Here is a 7,500-nt window from a genome sequence, read left to right as displayed (position 1 = left end):
TTTTAAACGCAGTCCCATCTTGACCGGTGTTTGAGTAAGTTCGGTAGTGGATGACTTAAGCTGCTGCTGTTCTGGGTGAATAATTTCAGTCAAGGTGAAGCTTTCTCAAGGACACATGCAAATACCACTTCTGTGTATTGCAACAGGTCATTAGTTAGTAGCATTTCTTGTTTTATTTTTAACGGGCCTTTTAAAAATGTGCAAGACCGCCGTCGATGTGAAGCAGGATACCGGCTCAGAGGTATTGGCCATGGACCGATCACCCGGGTTGCTTCAATAGGCGTATTGTAAAGGAATTAAAACGCAACGGGCACACTGTTTGGTTGGAAGCATCAACACTGCATTTTCCTGAAGGTAAAAACATGAATCTTTTATAACTTTCAAATAAATTACGCTATACGTGAGTGAGCCTTCCAGAGAGAGAAAGCTATAGGCCTACTCTATTATAAATTTAATAGCCTCTTGGGTAAGTTATGTTCTATGTTGTAGGTGCTACCTTCGCCGAGATTATATTTTCGCCCTCATCTGTCTACTGTATATATGTGTTAGAAGACTAATGAAACTCGAATACAATCATTGTGTGACTTCTGGTCCGATTTGAACATTGAAGAATATATAGGTTTGCAGGGTACAACTTTCACAGTACCAAGCGTGAACACTGGGTGTACAGAAACAATAACAGTATATTAGTAACCATGAAAATGAATTAGCAGAGAAAAATATACTTGGGTGCGTCTGCAAGGAAATTCAAATCTAAGAGTAGAAAGTCGTGCCACAGAGATATTACAGATCCTTGGTTAATAACGCTGGTTGTCATCGTCATCGTCATCTACAGCCATAATTTATCTAACTGTGACACCTGAGCTACACATAGGAGCTTAGATGCTACAGGTAATTAACAAAAAATAATAAAAACGAAGGAATGTTGCGCACCCCCAATTATTAGGTGTTATAGTGTTTTTTCCCATAGATCTACAAACAAGTCCTTGGTCGGATGATGCGCTGCTTAAATCGTCAACTCGTATAACTGGGAGAGTCAAGATCCATAATACACCATAGGTACTACATTATTAAAGTGGTACTGTAACAGAGAGTTGTGGCTAGGCCTATTACTTAATTAGATTAAGGTGGTTTGTGCTTGTCACTCCTCACGGCTCTTGATCACTGAGAAAACAACTGGGCCATGGAGACGTTATATAATAATATATTATATATTCAGTAAACCTCCTAAAACAACGTGCGTGGTCTGTTTTTCCATGACAAATTCTTTATGCTGATGACCATCCCTCGGAAAAAGTAGTAATTTCGTAGGTACTAGATGACTTATATAACGTTTTATCTGTCAACTTGCCTTTCTTAACGATTTGAAGACTCGTTTTACGCCTTACAGTTTTAAACATGGTCCCATCTTGGCAGGTGTTTGCGTAATTTTTGTAGTGGATTACTTACGCTGTTGCTATTCTTCTGGGTGAATATTTCAAGGACATGCGGAAATTGGTCTTTTTTTTTTATTCACGGACACTTATGCAAGTGACACTACCATCGGTCTATAAGAGCATTGTTAGGTTTGATGATTTAAGATTGCTTACCCCTGAAGGTAAGAGGTTTGTATCTTCTAACCTTTAAAAAAATAACGCTATACAATGAGGCTGCCTGACAGGGGAAACCATAGGCCTAATTTTAGTATGAACCAAATGCTGTTACATAAGTGTCATATTTATGGTCGCCTGTGTTATCACATTCACCACCAAGACTTTTATTATATTTTGTCATTGTCTGTGAATGTATTTTTAGGAGAATTCGATGAAGCTCGAATATAATTCTTATGTGACATTCGTTTAGTCCAACTTGAACGATCAAGAATATTTTGGGTACTGTTTGGTTTACAGGATACAAACAATTCCAGGACAATTCCACCCATGAATTTTTTGTAATTAGATATCAAGCAAAGATTTAAAATTTAGTCTCTGTTTTGTACACATAAGTAGAGTAGTCATTTAAAAAATATTTTGAAATGGATAGAATATTTGAAAAATTGATTAACCTACAAAATAAAATCCAATTTTAATCCATTTCTAAACATATGGGTAGAATACCAATTATTTAAAATACTGTATGTTAAGAAACTCGATGAAAAAATATTTTATGGAGTTATACGCTACACATATGAGCACTATACAAGTTGTTAACTGTATCATTGTATAATAATAATGTACTTTTTTCTTTGGTAACGCGGATTTTCTCGAGTTATGTGCAATCGTTCTATCTGAGCAAGGGTTTTTTTTTTTGAATGTGGCGCATAGTGTTCATAAATTGGGATGCATCATCTCAGTGTACTGCGAAAACGTTCTCCCCCAACATTGGTTCTAGTTAGATCTTGAAAGAAGTGCTTTGATACGTTCCAAACTTCGATAATAAAACGGTTTCCCTCCTTCTACGTCGTACTCTATCCACGATGAACACGTTGAATACCAGTGCAAGTGCTTTATCATCGTCGCCAGAGAGCATTTCAAAAACGTCGATGGGAGGAATAAATTTCAAAGCATGAAATAATTTCATTTTAAGGGTGAATGCTGGATGATTACTGTGATAATCGCTTCTGCCAAAATAAAACTTACCGTCAGATATAGATGAATAGGGAAGCATCGCTATGAAGGCACGTGCGTTGCTACCCCGATATCCATTAAGCAATCCGAGGGACAAATGTTTCGACGTAAATCAAGACTAGCTGCGAAAGGTCTCTTTTAAGGTTAATCTCCTTTGTTGGTAACAGAGCAAACGCACGTTGGAGAGATGAGTTATGAATGATAATATGAACTGTCAAGAAATGAGTTCGAAGACGTGGTTGAATATTTGAATGTCCCATCACACGACCCGGATGAATTTCCTCCTAGTCAGTCAAGCCAGATTGCGTGGCAAAAATAAAAATTCGATCAATATCGTCGATTCCGCTGCCGAACGCCAAGAAAAACAACCATCATGAATAAACTTGAATAAATCCAGAATTTCATAGCTAGTTCGACATGTTGGCAGGGCGGGAATCTTTTAGGGGGTACGCCTCCAATTTTCTCTATCATGAAAGAGGGTGTTCGTACTTTGTAGTTGTGCTTTTGCTTCGCCCCCAGCTGCATTGTAGCAGATGCAGTTCCTGCTGATTGAATAGACGCGCATAGAACTTATATAAGGCTTCTCACCCTTCGACCATTGCTCTTTGATGCTGGACGGGTGTGGCATCCAGAACGAGAAACGATTTCCGGTTCGCCAGTTAAAAGTTGTATGAATTCGTGCTTTGTAGCCGTTATGAAAATACTCACATCTCTAGTAAGTCCTTGATTATCTGGAGTGCTCATGATGCTTATCGTAGGTATAATCACGTTCATTACAGAGTTTTATACTTTCTTTTTCACAAGTAATGAATGTCAAAGCTATGTTAGAGGGCTACAAGAAAAGCATTTATAACATTTGTTTCATTTCTAGACTTTAAATTCGTGGTCGATGCCAAGTATCTGTGATCGAAATTAGTCTTATTCGTTACTTAGCTAGGCTTTCGGATCCTTAGTAGGAAAGCAAATAGATAATGGTTGCGTTTATTAAGCAAGTTACAGTGGGTAAATTATGGTTGGAATTTTCCTTGGGTGGGATCTACTAGGTGAAGTGTTCATGGGTGGAATTTTCATGGAATCGAATATTTAGTTGATATGCTATTGCACGCTTATGTGTCCGTATATAATTAATTCATGTGTTCTTTTGTTCATTTATTCACGGTTGAATGACCTTGGAAGTTTAACGTCCACCGAGAGCTCCCTCGTTCATATTATCGGCCATTGTCAAGTGGAAGTGTTAGTATAATGACGCTAATGACGTGCCTGAAGCTCTTGACTGTTATGGCTATGAGACACGCAACTAATGAGAGAAATATTCGTCTGAAACTGGTCTCGAAAAGTAATTATTAATGGAGCTTTTACATATAACGAAACATTCCTTTACTCGGTGATAAGTAGGCATCTCTCTCTTCAGGTTCTTGACGTCTACAAACTACGTCACAATAGAAAGCAAATCGCCGGAATGCCAGTGATTATTATTTGTTTTTTACCTTACAAAACAAAGCTGCCCTTCTCCTCAAAGCTGTATATTTATTGAGATTTGTAAGAAACAAGTGTTTTCATTAGAATATTTTAAGCTAAGCAATTGAATATAAAAAGGAAATAGGGATGAATGCTTGTATCCAAGAGCGCTGAAATATTCGCTGTGCACAGTTATTTTATGGATGTGTTCACTGAAAAGTGAATATCTAAATGTTGATAAAATGTTTTTTCTTTCTTTTTTTTTGCGAGAGGGGGACTATTGGCTTTCCGGATGAAAAATCAACGAAAAAATTGGGTTTCGTTGTACGCTGTCATTGCAAAAACCTGGCCCTCGCTGAGAAAACACACAGCATGCAATGTTAATATTTGTTTGCATGAAAAGTTAAACCATTGCTATTGGGCGGAAGATTGTTCACACTGAGACTGCAACTTTACTCGACCGAGCGGCAGTAACCGTCCACTAAATTCAAAATTTTGCGAAAATAATGAAAAAGTTTTAAGTTTCGTATTATTCCACCTTTTAGTTGATCTGCATGATATTTGAGCAGGGTTGAACTATGTATCCCTGTCCACTAACATTAGGATATGTGCGTCTCTATTACCTAATGTTAGTAGGTTATTTTTTTCATCCTCCTTCCAACTGCCCTTTAAGTTCCCGGGAGATGCGTTTTGTTTTTTAAACAATCTCATTATCATGTGTGAAGAAACTTTCCCTCTCCAAATTATTCTAAAGAGGTAATCTCGTTTGTTTCTTGTGATGGGGCACTTGTAATTAAGACATGAAGGACTCTCCTTCTTAAAAAGTTTAGCCACATTTTTGATACTTGAAAACCTTGGTTGATCATTTCAGTAATCAGCATTCATAACGTTATCCAACAGATCTGTAAATTATTCTCTGAACTTTGTGGGCATGACACAAAGCATATGATATGACAATGATTACAAATTTTTTCCTTTCCATTCGTGAAAATTTATTGATTCTATATATATATATATATATATATATATATATATATATGTACTGTATATATACATATATATATATATATATATATATATATATATATATATATATATATAAAGTTTATATAATATATATATACATATATATATAATATATATATTTTGTATATAAAGTTTTATATGTTTATATATATATATATATATATATATATATATATATATATATATATATATATATATATATATATATATATTATATATAATATATATATATATATATGTATATATATACAGTATATGTATATACATACATATATATATATATATATATATATATATATATATATATACGTATATGTATATGTATAATGAACAAAGTTACAGCCACGAAGGAAAAGTGAAACACTGGAGACGCTAAGTACTTCCGTCTTATTACCAAGACTTGGTCGTAGCAGCTTTAGTTGCTTTTAACATATCTTGTTAAGTTGTGACCATGTCTTGGTAATAAGACGAAAGCACTTAACATCTCCAGTGTTTCACTTTTCCTTCGTGGCTGTAACTTCGTTCGCATAAATCATCACGTTTTTACCTTTTTCGTGATTTAAAATCAAACATATATATATATATATATATATATATATATATATATATATATATATATATTTTATATACATATATATGAACATATATATATATATACATGTAAAACTTTCATACCAAAATACCTTCTGAAAACCGGAAGGAAGCTACTTCCGGCACTACCCATGGGAAGGTGTAAGCGTAGTTTTATACACACACACACACACACACACACATATATATATATATATATATATATATATATATATATATATATATATATATATATATATATATATATATATAAAAACTTGAGAAATTTTTCACTGAATCGTTAAGTCGCTTTGTTCATATATCTTCTGCTGTTTGCAAATGGAGATGCGTATATATTTATATGCTTCTTTATAAGCAAGAAAGCAAGCACGGACACAAACTATTCCTGGGTACAAATGCCTTAAAATCTTAACTGTCTTATAATTACGTAATCTTAGTACATCCACAAAGTGCAGCCTGTACGTAATAAAACAAAGGATTTGGTCTCTATTCTAATTCAAGGTTAATAATTCTCTCTCTCTCTCTCTCTCTCTCTCTCTCTCTCTCTCTCTCTCTCTCTCTCTCTCTCTCTCCCCGGTCCAGGAAGGAATTCAAAACCACGCAAGAGCATGCATGTATGATTGAAATGTGGCAGAATACTTTTGAAGAAGTTGGAACTTCTTTTTTCAAGTGGGAGAAACATTTCTGCCTAAGGATGAGAAATTGAGGCTCGTCCCGAGATGACTCGAGGGGAGAAGACAATGTTCATTATCGTTGAAATGAATATTTTTCGTTCTTATTTCTATCTTCATGGCTGGGACGAAAGATGGAGAAGGTTAGTTGGTTGGTTTATTCTAGTCAAGAGAAGTTTGGATTCTCAAGAAATTTTTATGCGTTTGTGCGCACGTGTAGACGCGCAACGCTGCCTTCCACACATGAGATACCGTCAGAATATGTAAAAAAAATTTTGGAGCCCTCTCGAAAGTTTTAACAGTAATGAAAAACAGCGGAATGTATGAAAGTATAAAAGAAAAAATGTCTCATCGAGAAGCATTTGCGTTGCACTCAGATGCTCAAGCTTTGAAGAAACTAAATAAAATAAGATTAAATCCAATCAAAACTTTATTTCTAGTGTACAATGGTTATCCAACATGCCATATTTTGAAAATATATACAACGTCCATTGACTTATAAGATACCATATACACATAATTTATATCATGAAGTCAAATACACATGGCCGCGTTCTTCTACGAAGAGTACTTATAGCTAAAATAGTTTCTAAAAAGCTAAAAAATCACAAAAATTAACCGTTTTAAAATAATAAATTACTGGGAAACCATTTTGAAATAAAAAATTTCTGAGACCCATAAAAAAAATATGTATTCACCATATGAAATATCCTAAGCATGGTAATGAAGATGCGAACGACATGAGTGTTAACATAACGCTGGGATACAATGTAAAAGCGAGCTGGATTAGTAAATGACATGTGGTGTTTACATGATAGAAAGGGATTTGACATTTTAATAAAAATGAACTCAATATGTGGTCTCAATAATTTTATGAAAAAATAGTCAATAATTATGGACTACCTTAACCCTTTTGCCAGCGACATCTGAATCATACTAAATTCACCTTAAATATCCTGTATGTTAATGCTATCATAAATGGAAGGTATGCTTAAAAAATAAAACTTACACGATACAATAAAAAAAAATACAAAATGATTCAATTACTCACAAATTGTTGCTTTTTAGAACATCTCATCAAGTCAAACACACATAGTTCGCCCTTCTCTACAGAAAGTTCCTAATTAAAACTTAAAATCTAAATTACT

General features: G+C 34.4%; 1 protein-coding gene across 7 annotated transcripts in view; it reads left to right on the top strand.

The window, feature by feature from the left end:
- LOC136848067 (transcription factor SOX-4-like) overlaps positions 1–7,500 on the top strand; it is a 367,604-nt gene that overhangs the window by 16 nt on the left and 360,088 nt on the right. For 3 of the 7 annotated variants that reach the window (XM_067120267.1, XM_067120249.1, XM_067120274.1), the window contains exon 1: positions 11–354. The gene's annotated coding sequence lies outside the window, so the exon portion shown is untranslated. Of the gene's footprint in view, positions 355–7,500 lie in introns of all 7 variants that reach the window. The other 4 variants (XM_067120292.1, XM_067120282.1, XM_067120259.1 and 1 more) reach the window with 3 other exon arrangements.

The sequence above is a fragment of the Macrobrachium rosenbergii genome, chromosome 2, assembly GCF_040412425.1.
Source record: "Macrobrachium rosenbergii isolate ZJJX-2024 chromosome 2, ASM4041242v1, whole genome shotgun sequence".
Lineage (NCBI taxonomy): Eukaryota > Metazoa > Arthropoda > Malacostraca > Decapoda > Palaemonidae > Macrobrachium > Macrobrachium rosenbergii.
Note: the sequence above shows the minus strand (reverse complement) of the source record. Positions and strands in the feature narration are given on the sequence as shown.